The sequence below is a fragment of the Ranitomeya variabilis genome, chromosome 4 (genome assembly GCF_051348905.1).
Source record: "Ranitomeya variabilis isolate aRanVar5 chromosome 4, aRanVar5.hap1, whole genome shotgun sequence".
NCBI lineage: Eukaryota > Metazoa > Chordata > Amphibia > Anura > Dendrobatidae > Ranitomeya > Ranitomeya variabilis.
Window position 1 is genome coordinate 81,197,709 of NC_135235.1, and position 21,254 is coordinate 81,218,962.

The following is a 21,254-nucleotide window of genomic DNA, read 5'->3' on the forward strand; positions in this document are numbered from 1 at the left end:
GCAGCAGCAGCACACTCTGATCTCAAGGCAGAGAAGGAGGAAAAGGGGGTGGGGAACATTCAAGACCACTAGGGCTGATGACTTGCCAGTCTCTGTGCTGCAGAGCCTTGACCCCCTCATTCATGAAGGCTGCAGCAAGGCTGGATCAGGAGGCTCTTATGTAATAGGCTTCATCCAGGCAGCTTAATCTGCCCCTGCTGACTGCAGGCACAGAGGATCCCAGGGGAGATGTTAGGTAGGAATGGACATGAGGTCCACTTATGGTGATCAGCAATGATCAATTGCCACCTGGTAATAATGGCAGCAGTTATCATGTAAACGGCCATTTACAGGTCTCCGCACCCACAATCAATTTTTATTACATTTCAGACCCATTTTAACAGGGCTAATTACAGCGAAGGCAGGGGGTCACCATTTCTAATTGCAGTTTTTGCCCCCATTGTACATTAGAGAAACAACAGAATTGTCCGGATGTTTTGAAAGTAGATAATATAACAAAAGAAATAAAACCTTATCGATGCACTCTCACTCTGGCTCCAATGTTTCTGGGTCACCCACCGCCCACCACTTCTTACTTCAAGAATGACATCACAACTCGGGCATGTAAGCGCTGCAGCCAATCACTGATCGCAGCAGTTATCCACTACAGATTGGCTACTGTGTTAACATGTCTGGACTAGTGATCAGCGAATATACTCGTTACTTGAGATTTCTCGAGCACGCTCGGGTGTCATCCGAGTATTTTTTAGTGCTCGGAGATTTAGTTTTCATCGCCTCAGCTGAATGATTTACATCTGTTAGCCAGCATAAGTACATGTGGGGATTCCCTAGCAACCAGGCAACCTCCACATGTACTTATGCTGGCTAACAGATGTAAATCATTCAGCTGCGGCAAGAAAAACTAAATCTCCGAGCACTAAAAAATACTCGGAGGACCCCCGGGCATGCTCGCGAAATCTCGAATAATGAGTATATTCGCTCATCGCTAGTCTGGACTTATGACGTTGAAGAAATGGAGTTTCTTGGGGGATTCTGGAAGCATCAGAACTGGAGATTTGTGGGATTGATAATGAGAGAGTGATTCTTTTTGTTCTTTTAGACTATTCTTAAAGGGGATTTCCACTACAATGCAGCAGGTCCCCACTAATAAAGGCAGGGGGTGTGGGTGGCTCTTTTCATCAGTAGTTTGCACCTGTGCAACACATGGGGTGAAGGGAGAACACTTGGACTAACCAGATGGAGAATCAGACCTACTAATTAAGCAATATTTCAGAACATACTACTGATTTCCAGAAGCATTGATAACCGGTGTATTCTAACAGGTACAACTAACAATCATTAACCTTTATTATATCATTGCACAAGATACAGATGAAAGTGAAGACTGAAAACGTTCAGATTTGGGATTCTCTCCAAACAAATTTCTCTGGTAGTTTACAAATGAGACAAGCTTGTAATTGGCTTGATAGGAGATGTGTTTCCCAGAAACGGCCCTGAGCTAATATTAACCCCCTATTCACTTATTAATTCCGAGTTCAACAATCAGACAACTTGAACCCTTATCCTGCAGTAGACAACAATAAGCAGTTTCAGGGTCAAAAATCAAAGCTGCCTGCGTCTTTGGGTAATCAGTGACTTATTGGAGTCTTAACCTTCCAGAATCCACCTGACTCGCCAAGTGCATGAATTCTCTACATGTTAACTTATGGCAATGTTTTTACATCCATACCTGCAAAATCTGCTGCCAAACTCTAATGTTCTAAGTCTGGTAATGCATAAGGGTGTATTGACTCTGTGCGCCCCTGTGTACGTGTTCTTGCCATGTACAGCACATAATATTGTACAAAGATGTCTAAACCATTACAGCTTTGTATGGACACATAGGAAAAAAATTGTATGGTAATGTTAGCCCTCCCCCGTCCATAATTTTACATTATAGGGGGGGTCTCATGGCCTCACAGGCTCTGAAAATAAGCTGGTTAGGTTTTGTAAGTAATGTTTAAACTTTGTGATTCCTGAGGTAAGCTTTGGCTAATTAAGTCAAGAGCAAGTTTTATCCGGTTTTATTCTTGAATTGGCGGTTAAATTCAAGAATTTTCATTGGTGGTTCACAGTTTGGCGGGCTTTTTGTGAAGGTATAAAAGCCCTGCAGTTTGAATTTCCTGTCATTCAACGGTTATCCTGGAAGAACCGAAGATGGACAACCTTATGCAGCAGCTGCTTCTAAGGGCTGGCAAAGAGGATGGGGAGGCTTGGCTAAGAAGCTGCCTTGCCAGTGAGCCATTACCTTCACCAGCTATTGCTGTTACCATTCCCTCGGATCCGGTATCTGAAACGCAGCCTCCGCTCCTTGATACAGCGGCGTCTGTAACAGCGCGCGCTCCGGGCCGTTCTAGAAGGAAGACGCCCCGGAGATCGATATCTCCGTCACTTCCGCCGGCAACTCCCTATAGCCGGGCGCCTGATGTGAGTAGGAAGCGGAGCCGTCCATCAAGCGGCTCTCGCAGCGTCGCGCGAGATTCTTTACCTCAGCACTCTGAAGCGCCGTCTACCTCATCATCAAGCGCCGCCATCTTGCTCACCGCCGGCAGCCGTAAAAGCGCTACGGCGGCACCTTTTACCCAGGCTGAGGCAGCGGTCTCATCCTGGAACCTTAGCCACCAGACTTCAGCGACATCCAGCAACTTAGTGACAGAAGACCCGGTCTGCATTCAACTATCTCCGGCTCCAGGAAACCCTCAGCTGTGCTCGCCTCCCCTTGTAGGCTCGAGCGTTGGTCCTCATTCTGACCAGATACCCAGAGGTGTTGTACAAGCAAGGGGATAGATTGTTAATGTTCCCTTGTCTGTCTATCCTGATCAACTAAGGGATATTATAAAAAGCGTCTTAGCTGAATCCTTAGGGGAATCTGGTAGTGTACCCTCTGATTCCCCATCCATTATCCCTGAAGTTAACTTGTTACCTCAGAATACATTTAAAGAGGCTTTGACTTGTGATCTCTCTCCACTTGGGTTTCACTTGAGCTCATCAGTCAAAGACCTTATTTGGAGTAATTCTTACGTGGACTTATTTTCTTTGCTCCCCCGCAAGGATCAGCTGAATAGATCTGAGAGAGAAATTAAACCTGAAAGTGAGGAGTCTAAACGAGGCTCTTTTAAGTCCTTTAATAATTGGATTCAGGCCTTTTCGATCTATTCAGCTGTTCTAGGAGAAAAGTTTCCTGGTCTGTGTTCTAAATTATTCCAGCACATCGATATTATTTTGGAGGCCTATCGTAACTTTGGAGGTGTCGCATGGCTGCATTATGACGAGGCCTTTAGGCAAAAATTGGCTGTCCACCCAGATATTAATTGGGGGGTTAAAGATGTAGGCTTGTGGTTAAATCTGATGCTGCCACAAAGGCATTACCCTAATAAACAAACAGTTTCCAGCTTTTCAAGAAAGGGCGTCTGCTTCGCCTTCAACGAGTCCGCATGCAAATGGGGAAATTCGTGCAGGTTTCGCCACGAATGCTCTTTTTGTGCGAACTCTCACCCCTTGTTTAAGTGTTTTCGTAGACAGTCATCCAAAGAACCCATTCCTAAAAGCGCAGACGCCAGTGAATCTTCAAGAAATGCTGTGGTGGCTAAACTTGTACCCAAAACAGGAGACTAGTAGACTTTTGTTTAATGGGTTCTGTTTTGGCTTTGATGTCCCTCAATTTAAGGGACATGGCTGTACTATTGTTAGGAACCTTTCTTCACTGATCCATCACCATGAAGTGGCGAGTAAAAAGATTTTAGAGGAATTAGTTTTAGGAAGGATTGCGGGCCCGTTTCCGAACCCCCCTTTCGCTAATTTTCGGATATCACCCCTTGGGATTGTTCCCAAGAAAGAAATTGGGAGTTATCGCTTAATACATCATTTGTCCTTCCCCTCAGGTTCCTCCCTGAATGATGAAGTAGATAAAGCTGAGTGTTCCGTTTCATACTCATCATTCGATTCTGCTATAGATCTACTTAAGAAATTTGGCAGATTCTCCATGATGGCAAAAGCAGATATAAAATCCGCATTCAGGCTCCTTCCCGTTAACCCCTCTGGTTTTAACTCCCTGGGTTTTCACTTTGAGAGACAATTTTATTTCGATAAGTGTTTACCCATGGGTTTTGCGTTATCATGCTTTTATTTTGAGAGCTTTTCATGTTTTTTGCATTGGGTATTAGAATCCAGCATTCAAAATGCTGGGATTCTACATTACCTAGATGACTTCCTCTTTGTCGGTCCACCATTTTCGCAAGCTTGCCTGATAGCCTTGAATACTTTTTCTTCAATGTGTGACAAATTTGGGGTTCCTTTGGCCCATGACAAAACCTGCCAACCCACTAATGTCATTGAATTTTTAGGTATTACCCTAGATTCGGTTCGGATGGAATCTAGACTTCCGGAAGTAAAGATTGCTAAACTTTGTACCGCCTTGGATAAATTTTCACGGAGTAAGAAAGTGACGCTCAAAGAAATCCAATCCCTTTTGGGCCTCTTGAACTTTGCTCTACGGGTGATTCCAATGGGTAGAATTTTTTCCAGACGCTTGTATGACTCTACCATTGGAATTTCTTCCCAGGAATCGCATATCAGAGTGTCATCTGACTTAAAGGAAGACGCCAAGATTTGGCGGACTTTCTTAGAAAGTTATAACGGCAAAAGTTGTTGGCAATCTGCCTTTACCCTTTCTGATACTTTGAATTTTGCTTTCTCTTATAAAGCTGATTCGGGCTGTGGTGTCCTATTTTCTCCTCATTGGTGCTTCCTCGAATGGCCGGATCTTTGGATCCAGAACGGGATAGTAAAGAATTCTATGGTTTCGGAAATTTTTTCAATTTTTCTTGGTCTAACCTTGTGGGGGCACCTTTTGAGAGATAACAGGATTTTGATTTTGTCAAACAATCCGGGCGTTATTCTTGGGATTAACACCCTGTCATCTAAGAATTTTTGGGCCATGAAAATTTTAAGGCAGTTAGTTTTACTTTGTTTAAAGTTAAATATCTGGCTGAAGGCAAAAAGTGGAACAAGTAGCTTAGCGGTTATTACTGATTCCATTTGCTTCCAACATTGGCATATTTTTCGCCAACAGGTTCCTTCAGCGGATCTGGATCCAACAGCTTGTCCTCATCAGATGTGGGATTTAATTCTGACTTAATTCCTCACTTTATCGAGAATTCTTTGTCACCTAGAACATGGGCTGATTACTCGGCCGCATGGCAACAATGGATTAATTTTTGTAATTTAAACAATTTTAATTTCAGCATATCCAGTCCTATTTCTGGTTTAAGGTTTCTTGAATTTCTTTGTAACAAAGGTTTATCCTTTTCGGCAGTGGCTAAATCTCTAGCGGGTATCTCATTTTTTTTAAAACTCCTTGGAAAAAACCCTTTGACAGGATTATTTCCTATCAAACAATTTTTGAAAGGATTTAAACGGTCAAGTTTCAAACCAGACAATAGACGCCCGATCTCCCTCCCATTTTTAAAAGACCTTTGCTTATCGCTTCATGAAGTTTGCACCAATTCATTCGAAGCTATTTTGTTTTCCGCGGCATTTTCCTTAGCTTATTTTGGGGCGTTACGCGTCGGAGAATTAGTTTCGGCTAAAAAATGTAGTCCCTCCGGGCTTATGGTTTCTGATGTGTCCATTACGGACCCGCATTTGTTTTTATTTGTTAGGCGTTCCAAAACTGATCAGCTAGGAAGGGGTGTTAGATTGAAGATAGAGGCTAAACCTGGTGAATCCTTCTGCCCCTTATCTACTACCACTAACTGGCTTCGTGTTAGACCTTCTGTCCCCGGGCCTTTATTCGTGCATTTAGACGGGTCCCCAGCGACAATTTTCCAATTTAATTCAGTTTTGAAAAAATGCTTACAATTTTTTAAAAAAAGATCATTTAAAATTCACCTCACATTCTTTCCGTATAGGTGCAGCGACGGAGGCAGCGAGAGCTGGTTTACATAATTCTCAAATTATGCAGCTGGGAAGATGGGAGTCGGGAAGGTTTAGACTTTATGTGAGACATGACCTGTATGATAACTAAATTTGATTTTTTTCAGGTGTCAAGGTGGTATGGATCGTAGGACACTCTTATGTGTATTGGGCTCAGAAGAGAGCCAAACAACGTTTTTATTCTGAGAATCTTTCTTTTAACCAGGACTCGGTTTTAGTATTTTGGCACAGTTTAAGAGGTCTATACTGGTTTAATCTAAGTCATGAACTGAACAGATGTTTTGTCAAATTTCCTCATCCGGATCTAATAATCCTTCACCTAGGGGGTAATGATATCGGGAAAACAAAAACTTTGGAGCTTTTATCCTTTATGAGATCCGATTTTGTCTACTTTAAGCAGTTTTCTCCTCTCACTTGTTTTGTTTTCTCCGAAATCATCCCCAGGTTTATTTGGTCTACGAAAGAACTTTCATTTCTTGAAAGAATTCGGAAGAGAGTCAACAGAAGTATGTGTAAATTTTTACCAATGATTAATGGCTTCTCTTTTAGACATGCCGAGCTGGAAGGTTTTTTACCGGGTTTATACCGAAACGATTTAGTCCATCTCTCTGACATAGGTTTGGACATTTTTAACTTAGACCTTCAGACAATAGTGGAAAGATGGCTGTGCTTTGGTGGGGGGGCCAGGTCTCATTGAGTCCTGGCTTATGGAAAATCGCCCTTCGGGTGGATTGGTTACATCGTGATTAAATTGTCGGTTATTTAAGAGTTAATAATTTAAAGATGGATTAATGTGTGATATGAATTTTAAAGTTACTCAAAATAAATGACACGGCCATTTCTTCCACTTATTGTCTCTGGTCTCTTTACTGAATGAATGGGCCTTGTGGGGCCATGTTAGCCCTCCCCCGTCCATAATTTTACATTATAGAGGGGGTCTCATGGCCTCACAGGCTCTGAAAATAAGCTGGTTAGGTTTTGTAAGTAATGTTTAAACTTTGTGATTCCTGAGGTAAGCTTTGGCTAATTAAGTCAAGAGCAAGTTTTATCCGGTTTTATTCTTGAATTGGCGGTTAAATTCAAGAATTTTCATTGGTGGTTCACAGTTTGGCGGGCTTTTTGTGAAGGTATAAAAGCCCTGCAGTTTGAATTTCCTGTCATTCAACGGTTATCCTGGAAGAACCGAAGAGCCCGCCCACCCTTCCCCTTTTTATGGTTATTCCCTGTCGTGTTCATTTATTTCGTGAGGAAAATCGCCCTTCGGGTGGATTGGTTACATCGTGATTAAATTGTCGGTTATTTAAGAGTTAATAATTTAAAGATGGATTAATGTGTGATATGAATTTTAAAGTTACTCAAAATAAATGACACGGCCATTTCTTCCACTTATTGTCTCTGGTCTCTTTACTGAATGAATGGGCCTTGTGGGGCCATGATAATAGCGTGAAAACAGTAAAATGGCAACTATTTTTGTAATGGGAATGGTCATGTAGTTAGCTGAGGTGTGGATGAGGGAACATATTTTCTGGGTGCTAGTAGGGGCACGAAAATAATAATTTGCCCTGGCCAGTGTATTAATTTTCCCCAAAAAAGTGTCATTCTTGTCCATAGACTAACTATGCAAATTATCTCTTGAATGAGGAAGAGGACTAGAACTCTAGGGTCATCTATTGGAAGCAGCGATCCTATAGGACCACTGTTTCCAATAGGTGGTGCTTGAGTTCTAGTTTCTCTTCCTCTCTCAAAAGACAATTTGCATATTTTATTTCCCAGAGAAGCTTGAATGGCTTATACGTCTCCTTACTCTGACATGCCAAGCTTGGCTTGACACTCTCTACAAGGAGAATTGTTACCTCCTAGACTCCTTGTCCATAGACTAAATGTTGTATTGTAGTTCAAGCCACTCAATAAAATACTGCAATGCCAGACAAACCCAATCAGTGGCATAGCACAGGTAGCCATTGTCTGGGGGAGGAATGTATTTTGCATCCCCTAACCTGTGCACCTTTAAACAAAATTGTAAAAAATGAAGATATACAGGACAGACCAAGTTTGGACACAGCTTCTCATTTAAAGATTTTTCTGTATTTTCATGACTATGAAAATTGTACATTCACACTGAAGGCATCAACACTATGAATTAACACATGTGGAATTATATACTTAACAAAAAAGTGTGAAGCAACTGAAATTATGTCTTATATTCTAGGTTCTTCAAAGAAGCCACCTTTTGCTTTGATGATGGCTTTGCACACTCTTGGCATTCTCTTGATGAGCTTCAAGAGGTAGTCACCGGGAATGGTCTTCCAACAATCTTGAAGGAGTTCCCAGAGATGCTTAGCACTTGTTGGCCCTTTGCCTTCACTCTGCAGTGCAGCTCACCCCAAACCATCTCGATTGGGTTCAGGTCTGGTGACTGTGGAGGCCAGGTCATCTGGCGTAGCACCCCATCATTCTCCTTCTTGGTCAAATAGTCCTTACACAGCCTGGAGGTGTGTTTGGTGTCATTGTCCTATTGAAAAATAAATGATAGTCCAAATAAACGCAAACCGGATGGAATAGTGTTGTGAATTCTGCTCTTGGGCTCCCTCCGGTGGTTGTTGGTGGTAGTGCAGTTGTCTTGGGGTTGGAATCCAGGGCAGGTGTTTCTGCTGATTGCAGCTCTATTAGGTATTTAGGTGTGCAGGATCCATGAGTCCTTGCCAGTTGTCCATTGTTCTTGGAGGGATTGCATCTCTCTCTGGTTCCTCATGCCCTGCTGCCAATTCAGCTAAGATAAGTGTCTGTTTTTTTTTGTCTCTGTGCACACATGCAGTGTGCTTTGCAATTCAGTGCAATTGATTGTGTTTTTGTCCAGCTTAGACTTTGTTTGGATTTTTCAGTCATGCTGGATTCTCAGGAGATGCAGATATACTTTCTATGTCTTTAGTTAGATGTAGAATATTTGTATTATCTGCTGTGGATATTTTTAGGATTTTAATACTGACCGCTTAGAATTCTGTCCTATCCTTTTCTATTTAGCTAGAAGTGCCTCTTTTGCTAAATCCTGTTTTTCTGCCTGCGTGTGTCTTTCCTCTATACTCACAGTCAATATTTGTGGGGGGCTGCCTATCCTTTGGGGTTCTGCTCTGAGGCAAGATAGAATTCCCATTTCCATCTATAGGGGTATTTAGTCCTCGGGCTGTGTCGAGGTGTCTAGGACGTGTTAGGTACATCCCACGGCTACTTCTAGTTGCGGTGTTAGTTTAGGGTTTGCGGTCAGTATAGGTACCATCTACTCCTGAGGAAGTCTCTCATGCGGCTCCAAGATCACCGGATCATAACAGTACAACTGGCCAACAATGAGTTAAATGCATCTCAGAAGAAGGGAAGAAAGAGCCATTTTTTTTTCTGTAGCCTGCTTTGTCTTTTCTTCCCTCTTTTCCTCTGGGTGATTGAGGAGTCTTGTGCTAGCATGGATGTTCAGGGATTAGTTTCTCGTGTAGACCAGCTTGCTGCTAGGGTACAGGGTATTTCTGATTATATTGCTCAGACTCCGCTTTTAGAGCCTAGGATTCCTACTCCTGATTTGTTTTTTGGGGACAGGTCCAAATTTTTGAGTTTTAAAAACAATTGTAAACTGTTTTTTGCTCTGAAGCCTCGTTCCTGTGGTGATCCCATTCAGCAGGTTAAAATTGTCATCTCCCTGCTGCGTGGCGACCCTCAGGATTGGGCATTTTCCCTGGAATCTGGGAATCCGGCCTTGCTTAATGTAGATGCCTTTTTTCAGGCTCTAGGATTATTATAATAATATAATAATAATAATTTTTATTTATATAGCGCCAACATATTCCGCAGCACTTTACAATTAAGCGGGGACATGTACAAACAATAAATTCAATACAGGTTAAGACAATTTAAAACAGTATCATTAGGAGTGAGGTCCCTGCTCGCAAGCTTACAATCTACAAGGAAATGGGGGGACACAATAGGTGAAAAGTGCTTGTTATTTCAGGTCTGGCAATTATAATACATAGGGATTTTCATACAAAGCTGCATGATCCGGTCATCAGCCCGTGTGTTTAAGTGCAATAGTCAAGTATCAAGTGCAGTTATCGTGTGCATGGAGGGTGTGGAGACAGATGAATAGTAGGGTGCAGATTCAGAGTAATATTTGGAAGGAGGGAAGGAGGGAATTATATGATGAACCAAATTCTGTGGATCAAGCGGAGAAGACCTTGTTGGCCCTGTCTCAGGGTCAAGAAGCGGCAGAATTGTATTGTCAGAAATTTAGAAAATGGTCTGTGCTGACTAAATGGAATGAGGATGCTTTGGCGGCAATTTTCAGAAAGGGTCTTTCTGAATCTGTTAAATATGTTATGGTGGGGTTTCCCACGCCTGTTGGTCTGAGTGATTCTATGTCTCTGGCCATTCAGATTGATCGGCGCTTGCGGGAGCGCAGAACTGTGCACGCTGTGGCGTTGTCCTCAGATCAGATGCCTGAGCCTATGCAGTGTGATAGGATTCTGTCTAGATCGGAACAACAAGGATTCAGACGTCAGAATAGGTTGTGTTTTTATTGTGGCGATGCTTCTCATGTCATTTCAGTCTGCCCAAAGCGTACAAAGAGAATCGCTAGTTCAGTTACCATCGGAACTGTACAACCTAAATTTCTGTCATCTGTGACCTTGATCTGCTCTTTGTCGTCATTTTCTGTCATGGCGTTTGTGGATTCAGGCGCCGCTTTGAACGTAATGGACTTTGAATTTGCCAGGCGTTGTGGTTTCCTCTTGCAGTCTATGCAGTACGCTATTCCTTTAAGGGGCATTGATGCTACACCTTTGGCTAAAAATAAACCCCAGTTTTGGACACAGGTGACCATGTGCATGGCGCCAGCCCATCAGGAAGATTGTCGTTTTCTGGTGTTGCATAATTTGCATGATGCTATTGTGCTGGGTTTTCCATGGTTGCAGATACATAATCCTGTGTTGGATTGGAAGTCTATGTCTGTGACTAGTTGGGGTTGTCAGGGGGTTCATAATGACGTTCCTGTGATGTCAATCTCCTCTTCCTCCTCTTCTGAAGTTCCAGAGTTTTTGTCTGATTTTCAGGATGTATTCGATGAGCCCAAGTCCAGTTCCCTTCCACCGCATAGGGACTGTGATTGTGCTATTGACTTGATTCCAGGCTGTAAGTTTCCTAAGGGCCGACTTTTCAACCTGTCTGTGCCGGAACATACCGCCATGCGGAGTTATGTTAAGGAGTCTTTGGAGAAAGGGCATATTCGGCCATCTTCTTCGCCGTTGGGAGCGGGATTTTTTTTTGTTGCTAAGAAGGATGGCTCCTTGAGACCCTGTATTGATTATCGCCTCTTAAATAAGATCACGGTCAAGTTTCAATACCCTTTAACCCTTTACCTTTGCTTTCCAATTTGTTTGCCAGGATTAAGGGGGCTAGTTGGTTTACTAAAATTGACCTTCGGGGGGCATATAATCTTGTTCGTATTAAGCAGGGTGACGAAAGGAAAACTGCGTTTAATACGCCCGAAGGCCATTTTGAATACCTTGTGATGCCATTCGGGCTCTCTAATGCTCCATCTGTTTTTCAGTCCTTCATGCATGATATCTTCCGGAATTATCTTGATAAATTCATGATTGTATATTTGGATGACATCTTAATTTTTTCCGATGATTGGGAGTCTCATGTGAAACAGGTCAGGATGGTATTTCAGATCCTTCGTGATAATGCTTTGTTTGTGAAGGGGTCTAAGTGTCTCTTTGGAGTGCAGAAGGTTTCTTTTTTGGGCTTCATTTTTTCTCCCTCATTAAGGTTCAGGCCATTCATAATTGGATTCAGCCCACATCCGTGAAGAGCCTTCAGAAATTTTTAGGCTTTGCTAATTTTTATCGCCGTTTCATTGCTAACTTCTCCAGTGTGGTTAAACCCCTGACCGATTTGACGAAGAAAGGCGCTGATGTAACGAATTGGTCCCCTGTGGCTGTCTCTGCCTTTCAGGAGCTTAAACGCCGATTTACTTCTGCCCCGGTGTTGCGTCAGCCAGATGTTTCTCTTCCGTTTCAGGTTGAGGTTGATGCTTCTGAGATTGGGGCAGGGGCCGTTTTGTCTCAGAGGAATTCTGATGGTTCCTTGATGAAACCGTGTGCCTTCTTTTCCCATACGTTTTCGCCTGCTGAATGCAATTATGATGTCGGCAATCGGGAGTTGTTGGCTATGAAGTGGGCGTTTCAGGAATGGCGACATTGGCTTGAGGGAGCCAAGCACCGTATTGTGGTCTTGACCGATCATAAAAATCTGATTTACCTCGAATCTGCCAAACGGCTGAATCTTAGACAGGCTCGATGGTCCCTGTTTTTCTCCCGTTTTGATTTCGTGGTCTCATATCTTCCGGGTTCTAAGAATGTTAAGGCTGATGCCCTCTCTAGGAGTTTTTTGCCTGATTCTCCTGAGGTATTTGAGCCGGTCGGCATTCTGAAGGAAGGGGTGGTCCTTTCTGCCATTTCCCCTGATTTACGACGGGTTCTGCAGGAATTTCAGGCTGACAAACCTGACCGCTGTCCAGTGGGGAAACTGTTTGTTCCTGATAGATGGACTAGTAGAGTGATTTCTGAGGTTCATTGTTCTGTGTTGGCTGGCCATCCTGGTATTTTTGGTACCAGAGATTTGTTTGGTAGGTCCTTTTGGTGGCCTTATTTGTCGCGTGATGTGCGTTCTTTTGTGCAGTCCTGTGGGACTTGTGCGCGGGCCAAGCCTTGTTGTTCCCGTGCTAGTGGGTTGCTTTTGCCTTTGCCGGTCCCTGAGAGGCCCTGGACGCATATTTCTATGGATTTTATTTCAGATCTTCCGGTTTCCCAGAGGATGTCGGTTATCTGGGTGGTTTGTGACCGGTTTTCTAAGATGGTTCATTTGGTGCCTTTGCCTAAATTGCCTTCCTCTTCTGATTTGGTTCCGTTGTTTTTTCAGCATGTGGTTCGTTTGCATGGTATTCCGGAGAATATTGTGTCCGACAGAGGTTCCCAGTTTGTTTCTAGGTTTTGGCGGGCCTTTTGTGCTAGGCTGGGCATTGATTTGTCTTTTTCTTCCGCATTTCATCCTCAGACAAATGGCCAGACCGAGCGAACTAATCAGACTTTGGAAACTTATTTGAGATGCTTTGTGTCTGCTGATCAGGATGATTGGGTGGCTTTCTTGCCGTTGGCCGAGTTTGCCCTTAATAATCGGGCTAGTTCGGCTACCTTGGTGTCGCCCTTCTTTTGTAATTTTGGTTTTCATCCTCATTTTTCTTCGGGGCAAGTTGAACCTTCTGATTGTCCTGGTGTGGATTCTGTGGTTGACAGGTTGCAGCAGATTTGGCTCATGTGGTGGACAATTTGGTGTTGTCTCAGGAGGAGGCTCAGCGTTTTGCTAACCATCGTCGGTGTGTTGGTTCCCGGCTTCGGGTTGGGGATATGGTCTGGTTGTCTTCCCGTCATGTTCCTATGAAGGTTTCTTCCCCTAAGTTTAAGCCTCGGTTTATTGGTCCTTATAGGATTTCTGAGATTATCAATCTGGTGTCTTTTCGTTTGGCCCTTCCGGCCTCTTTTGCCATCCATAATGTTTTCCATAGATCTTTATTGCGGAAATATGTGGTGCCCGTTGTTCCCTCTGTTGATCCTCCTGCTCCTGTGTTGGTTGATGGGGAGTTGGAGTATGTGGTTGAGAAGATTTTGGATTCTCGCTTTTCGAGGCGGAGGCTTCAGTACCTTGTCAAATGGAAGGGTTATGGCGAGGAGGATAATTCTTGGGTTTTTGCCTCTGATGTCCATGCTGCTGAATTGGTCTGTGCCTTTCATCTGGCTCGTCCTGATTGGCCTGGGGGCTCTGGTGAGGGTTCGGTGACCCCTCTTCAAGGGGGGGTACTGTTGTGAATTCTGCTCTTGGGCTCCCTCCGGTGGTTGTTGGTGGTAGTGCAGTTGTCTTGGGGTTGTAATCCAGGGCAGGTGTTTCTGCTGATTGCAGCTGTATTAGGTATTTAGGTGTGCAGGATCCATGAGTCCTTGCCAGTTGTCCATTGTTTTTGGAGGGATTGCATCTCTCTCTGGTTCCTCATGCCCTGCTGCCAATTCAGCTAAGATAAGTGTCTGGTTTTTTTGTCTCTGTGCACACATGCAGTGTGCTTTGCAATTCAGTGCAATTGATTGTGTTTTTGTCCAGCTTAGACTTTGTTTGGATTTTTCAGTCATGCTGGATTCTCAGGAGATGCAGATATACTTTCTATGTCTTTAGTTAGATGTAGAATATTTGTATTATCTGCTGTGGATATTTTTAGGATTTTAATACTGACCGCTTAGAATTCTGTCCTATCCTTTTCTATTTAGCTAGAAGTGCCTCTTTTGCTAAATCCTGTTTTTCTGCCTGCGTGTGTCTTTCCTCTTATACTCACAGTCAATATTTGTGGGGGGCTGCCTATCCTTTGGGGTTCTGCTCTGAGGCAAGATAGAATTCCCATTTCCATCTATAGGGGTATTTAGTCCTCCGGCTGTGTCGAGGTGTCTAGGACGTTTTAGGTTCATCCCACGGCTACTTCTAGTTGCGGTGTTAGTTTAGGGTTTGCGGTCAGTATAGGTACCATCTACTCCTGAGGAAGTCTCTCATGCGGATCCAAGATCACCGGATCATAACAGAATAGCATGCCGCTGCAAGATGCTGTGGTAGCCATGCTGGTTCAGTATGTCTTCAATTTTGAATAAATTCCCAACAGTGTCAGCAGCAAAGCACCCCCACACCATCACACCTCCTCCTCCATGCTTCATGGTGGGAACCATGCATGTAGAGTCCATCCATTCACCTTTTCTGTGTCGCACAAAGACACGGTGGTTGAAACCAAACATCTCAAATTTGGACTCATCAGACCAAAGCACAGATTTCCACTGGTCTAATGTCCATGCCTTGTGTTATTTAGCCCAAACAAGTCTCTTCTGCTTGTTGCCTGTCCTTAGCAGTGGTTTCTTAGCAGCTATTTTACCATGAAGGCCTGCTGCACAAAGTCTCCTCTTAACAATTGATGTAGAGATGTGTCTGCTGCTAGAACTCTGTGTGACATTGACCTGGTCTCTAATCAGAGCTGCTGTTAACCTGCAATTTCTGAGGCTGGTGACTCGGATAAACTTATCCTCAGAAGCAGAGGTGACTCTTGGTCTTCCTTTCCTGGAGCGGTCCTCATGTCAGCCAGTTTCTTTGCAGCGATTGATGGTTTTTGCCACTGCACTTGGAGACACTTTCAAAGTTTGCCCAATTTTTCGGACTGACTGACCTTTGTTTCTTAAAGTAATGATGGCCACTTGTTTTTCTTTACTTAGCTGCTTTTTTCTTGCCATAATACAAATTCTAACAGTCTATTCAGTAGGACTATCAGCTGTGTATCCACCAGACTTCTGCACAACACAACTGATGGTCCCAACCCCATTTATAAGGCAAGGAATCCCACTTATTAAACCTGACAGGGCACATCTGTGAATTGAAAACCATTCCCGGTGACTACCTCTTGAAGCTCATCAAGAGAATGCCAAGAGTGTGCAAAGCAGTCATCAAAGCAAAAGGTGGCTACTTTGAAGAACCTAGAATACATAATAACATAATAACATAATTTCAGTTGTTTCACTCTTTTTTGTTAAGTATATAATTCCACATGTGTTAATTCATAGTTTTGATGCCTTCAGTGTGAATGTACAATTTTCATAGTCATGAAAATACAGAAAAATCTTTAAATTAGATGGTGTGTCCAAACTTTTGGTCTGTACTGTACGTTATTATATCTTTTTTTTACTTTTATTACATTTTGTGAGGTTTTATATTAGAGAATATATAGCTTAGTCATACCTGAATGTAAGTCCTGGTATCAGTGGTGCCACATGCGTCCCCTCACCCTGACGCGCGTTTCGCCACCAGCTTCTTCTGGGGGGGTGTCAGGGTGAGGGGCGGCCATGTTTTTATGTAGATTACTCACCAATCTGCATTTGGGAGTGTAACTGGATGGGAGTTTCACTGGATATTTACTTTGTATTTTCATTCAAATCATTTGCATTTACTGATTCTATAGTTGGTCTGATACATACCGCACTAGCTCAAACATAAACTTTTCTGTTGAATCAGTAACTTTCATATCAGTTCCAACAACATCATTGTGTCACCCACATTTCAATTCCTCTCAGTAAAGTGATCAACCCTGTCTGTTAAGTACTCAACAGGAAGGATATTTTTTGATATTGCAAGTATTCCAAATCCCTTCCTTGTATCTCATGTATTTTTGCAATTTATTTAATGTGGCCTGACCAGCGTCCCCTGTTGGACATTTTGCTTTTTAAGGCTATGTGCACACGTTGCGGAATGGGGTGCAGAATTTTCTGCACACAATCCGCATCTCCTGGCAGAAAACGCAGGTGCAGATTTGACGCATTTTTTATGCGGATTTTGTGAGTTTTTGTTGTGGATTTTGTGCGGATTTTCTGCATTTTTTTACCACTGTGGATTTCTATAATGGGAGGGTTCAGAAACGCTGTATTTCCGCCCAAAAGAAGTGACATGCTACTTCTTTTGATCCGCAGCGGTTTTCATGTGGATTTTTTCGCACCATTAGCACAGCATTTTTTTTTCTATTGATTTACTTTGTAGTGTTAATCACTTTGCGGAACTGCAGCATTTCTGCGCGGAAAAAAACGCTGCGGATCCGCACTAAATCTGCATCGTGTGCACATAGCCAAAAGATTCTTTTCAACTTGTTAGTCAATAAAATGTATTTTAATGGATCTCTTCAGTTCTTGGCTTCCATTAGTCTAAGCTTTGTGTTGAAATTGTTAATAGACGTGTCATTCCATAGATATGTGGATATCATTGTGGCCATTCCCACTCTACGCCACTGCTTCTATTGGTCAAGTATGGCTGTTAATGGAGAAAAAGCCACATACATATCTGTTACTTTATAGAATGCAATTAGTATCAGTATAATTTCTAGGCATTTTATATTGTGATTATTTTTTTATAGATATTCTCTTATTCTACCATCATCTCTGCTGAGACTTTAAAGTAGAGTCGGAAACAGAGAATCCTAAATATGTGAATGAAGCAAAAACAAACAGACAATGTTTACACTGAATCATAACAGCCAGAGAATCCACATCAAGGCCATGTGTGAATCCTCCTACTAAACTTATGTGTGTTCTGTGAACCGGGATAAACGTCAGATGTGGATGAGCGTGGGAGCCACTCCGTTTACATAAGCAAGGTGACAGCAGGGTGCTAATATGGTACATCAGTGCATCATGACATCACGAGAATCTCAAGAAATGCACAGAATTCTGCACGTTTCTACCACAAGGAAAGAGAATACTGTGCCAGCAGAATTTAATGCACAGGCTGGATTGCATCAAGTCTTCTGCTGTCTCACAGATCTGGAACCATTTCCAGGACATTGTGAAGTAGATAGGTAGACACATTTTTCATCTATTATTCATTTTTGTGCCGCCACTTTTCAATTGCTATTATGTTCTCATGGAAAATATTTCTGTGACTTGAAATACAGCCATGAAAATATAGCTTCCCCCTGGGAATGTAAAGGGACACTAAATCTAGAAATTAAGAAGGAGTAAATAAAACTATATTTTTTTTCAGTCTGCAAGAATTTCTGTACGCTGCAGTATAGGAATGAGTAAGGGTGCTTTTGTGAGGAAGCCAGGGCCGTAGTCGTGGCCTGCAATGATAGCTGCTGGAACGCACTATGGCCACCCGACACATACATACAATGTCCCCTTTGCAGCATACCTTCTATAACGCTTTCTGTACCATCAGGGTCCCCTCTGGTCTGCTGTGGGTTCACTCCTGCTGGTTCCACACATAGAAACACTAAGTAAACGAGGTTGGTGCCACCAAGGAAAAGAAACAAAATAATGTTCATATAGTAGCCTCGAGCACACATTCAGTAGAGAAGTCAGGTTGCCATTGAAAAAAGGTTTATTTCATCAAATTCAAATCTGGGATTTCACAGCCAATGATAAACAAAAGAGAGTTTTTTAGCAGAAGCGAAGATCCCAATGGCTCACCTTGGACAAGCCTCATGTTCGTGTCTTCAACTATGCAGAATGCACCCTTGATAAAGGCTAACTAAGCCGAAACATTGGGATCTTCGCTTCTGCTAAAAAACTCTCTTTTGTTTATCCTTGGCTGTGAAATCCCAGATTTGAATTTGATGAAATTTTTTCAATTGCACCCTGACTTCTCTACTGAATGTGTAACCGAGGTTACTATATGAACATTCACACAAAGAGAGACAGGGTCCAGTTTCAACTTGTAACAGACAAATTTACTTGAATTCTTTCGCAGCACGTCCAGTTCAGTTACAGCAATTCCACAGAGAACATCACAGTACACATCCTTCATCCTTGTCTATTCCTGTGCTTTTCCCTACCTCTTCTAGAATGCTCCCAGGTCGTGCCGTTTCATCCGGTACCACAGCGTTTCCTCTGTCCAGCTTCACTAGCTTTAGGAGTTCCCCTGTCCATTTCGCACAGACATAAGGGCATCTGCCCATGTAGTAAGCTGCCACATCTTGGTGCTGCTCTGCATTCCACTATTGCTGTTTCCTTCAGTTCCCAAGCCCTGGATGGCTGAGCTCCTAGCTTCAAATGTTACGGGGCCTACTGTGTTGCCCAGGCATTATGGCCCTACTGGACTGTCTGGGCTTCCTGGCCCCACTAAACTCCAATAAGGAAATACTCCTATCATACCCACAGCTGGCCCCTCCTACATTAACTATTTACTATCTTATGTGTGCTAATGTGTCCCCATCTAGTGGACTAACTTACGTACTGCATTTTCCCTACCTGTACAGTAGAAAGCATATTAATTTAGCAGCATACAGGAACATGACAATATATACAGAGTAAAACATACATAGCAATTCACATTTATACACTTCCTTAACTTGTTTAAAGGGGATGGGTACAATTCAATCCTGGCACACCCCTTACACTTTCACATTGCATTCTGTGTCCCTGTCGGGCATATGAAAGGTGCCTCGGTGAGGTAGTCATGTGTGAGCTGCTGCTTCTGCACAATCTGGCACCCTAAAGACAAAATGTGTCCTAGTCCCGGTGTGCTGCTGTGTGTGGGGTGCATCACACTTACTTGTGGCCCAAAGGCCTCCACTGGCTCCAGGCTTTCATATTCCAGAACCTTTGCAGGACACAATCCAGGGGACACTGAATATGTTTAAACAGTCAAACTTTTACTTGGCAGTTTATGGTCATTACAATGAAGAATGTAGGATAGGGAACAATAGGTTATAGTCTTTCCCACAGGTACCGGACATAACCTTAGCCCTAGTTATCGGTATGGGTAGAGCATCCCTGTTGCTAACTCCTCTAGCACTAGGAATCCTCCACCACAAGCTGTGCACTCAGATTCCATTACATTTTGGAGTGTACACCTACAGGAGGTGGACACTCAGACATACTAGTCTCATGTAGGCGTACACTCCCAAAAAAGTGCACGGCAGAGTTCACATTCGCTCTGCTGTCACCATTACAGTCTATGGCCCCGTCAGTGCATGCATCTGGACCCCGTTTTGTGGGGGATTTCAGATGTATGCCCCGACAGGGAAACAGAACACAGCATATGCATCACTTAGGTTTCCTGCTAATCTCAAACCTGCCAAAACAAATTCTATCTCTGAAACTAAAACTCTGGATATATCCTGGCAGAGAAAACCATGCAAGTCCATATGAAAAAGGGAGTGATACATAGGTTGCTGTGTCTCTGGTTGGCTGTTCTCTACAGCAGAAAACTCCCCTCTGTCTGCAGCAGACATTTATAGGAAGATTCATTAAGGGATTTAAGCCAGAATTATTTCTAAGAGATAAGTGAGCACTAAAATGCTCGAGTGCTCATTGCTCGTACCCAGCAATTTCTAATACTCACATGCTCGTTTTGAGTAACGAGTATGATGGGAGCCAATGGGAAAGCCCGGCTTTTTTCCGGCTGACCCTACAGAGAGGTCTGAGACTGGGGGGGTGGCATTGAATATGTTCAAATGGATGGAAAACATGCAGAATGGAAGGAGACTAGTATGGGAAAGACTCCAGAAAGCATCTGTGACTCCCATATCGCTGCTGAGAACAATGGTTTCATACTTTTATTCCACTTTAACCCATTATCTACCAATGTCCTTTTTTGGGGACGCCTAATTTTTAGCTTCTAGTAACTAAGATTTTATAACTTTTATAATTAGGTCTAATTTTTTGTGTTGTGTTTGTAAAATGAATGTTTTCAAAATAGAAAATCATGTCATTGTCATTTTTAATTGAATATTGGGACGCCCTTTTCTGAAAAATCCGTACTAGTAAAAAAATGAAAATTGCTAATTTGGCAAGTAATTGGTTAAGGAGTAACAAAATATTCAAAATCGACGAGAAATTGGAGCTTACAGGAAGAAAATGTTAAGAAACAATTTTTCCTGTATATAAGGCAAAATGTAAAAATGATTTTTTTTAAATTAAGTAAACCTAAATTGATGATTTAATTAAAAATTCTGAAATTTCAGTTTAATTTATGACGGAAGCCAGGGCTGGCTACAGGTTTTTGTGGGTTCTGGGAGATAGAGTCTCAGTAGGCCCCTTTAACACATACCACAATTCATGATGCACAGATACGGAAGAGAAATATAGGTATAGTACAAGGCAAAGATTTCACTTCTTACATTACATGAGCAATTTCTATGGCTCAGAAACTGAACAGTATAGGCCTCCATACAGTATTATGAGCACCACATAGCACTCCATACGGAATAATGAGTTCCATATAATGCTCGATACAGAATAATGAGCCCCATATATTGCTCCATACAGAATAATGGACCCCAAATAATGCTCCATACAGAATAATGAGCCCCATGTATTGATTCATACAGAATAATGGACTACATATAATGCTCCATACAGGACAGAAAAAAATAACATTTATTTTGATTTATTATTATTTATTTTGAATTTTTATTCTGTTAAACCAGAGAGTTATGTGACACAAAATAGTGAATAAATAACATTAACCACATGTCTACTTTACAAATGCACAATTTTGGAGCAATTTTTTTTTTTTGCTAGGAAGTTATAAGGGTTAAAATTTGACCAGCGATTTCTCAATTTTACCATAAAATTTACAAAACCATTATTTTTAGGGACCACCTCACATTTGAAGTCAGTTTGAGGGGTCTATATGGCTGAAAATACCCCAAAGTGACACCATTCTAAAAACTG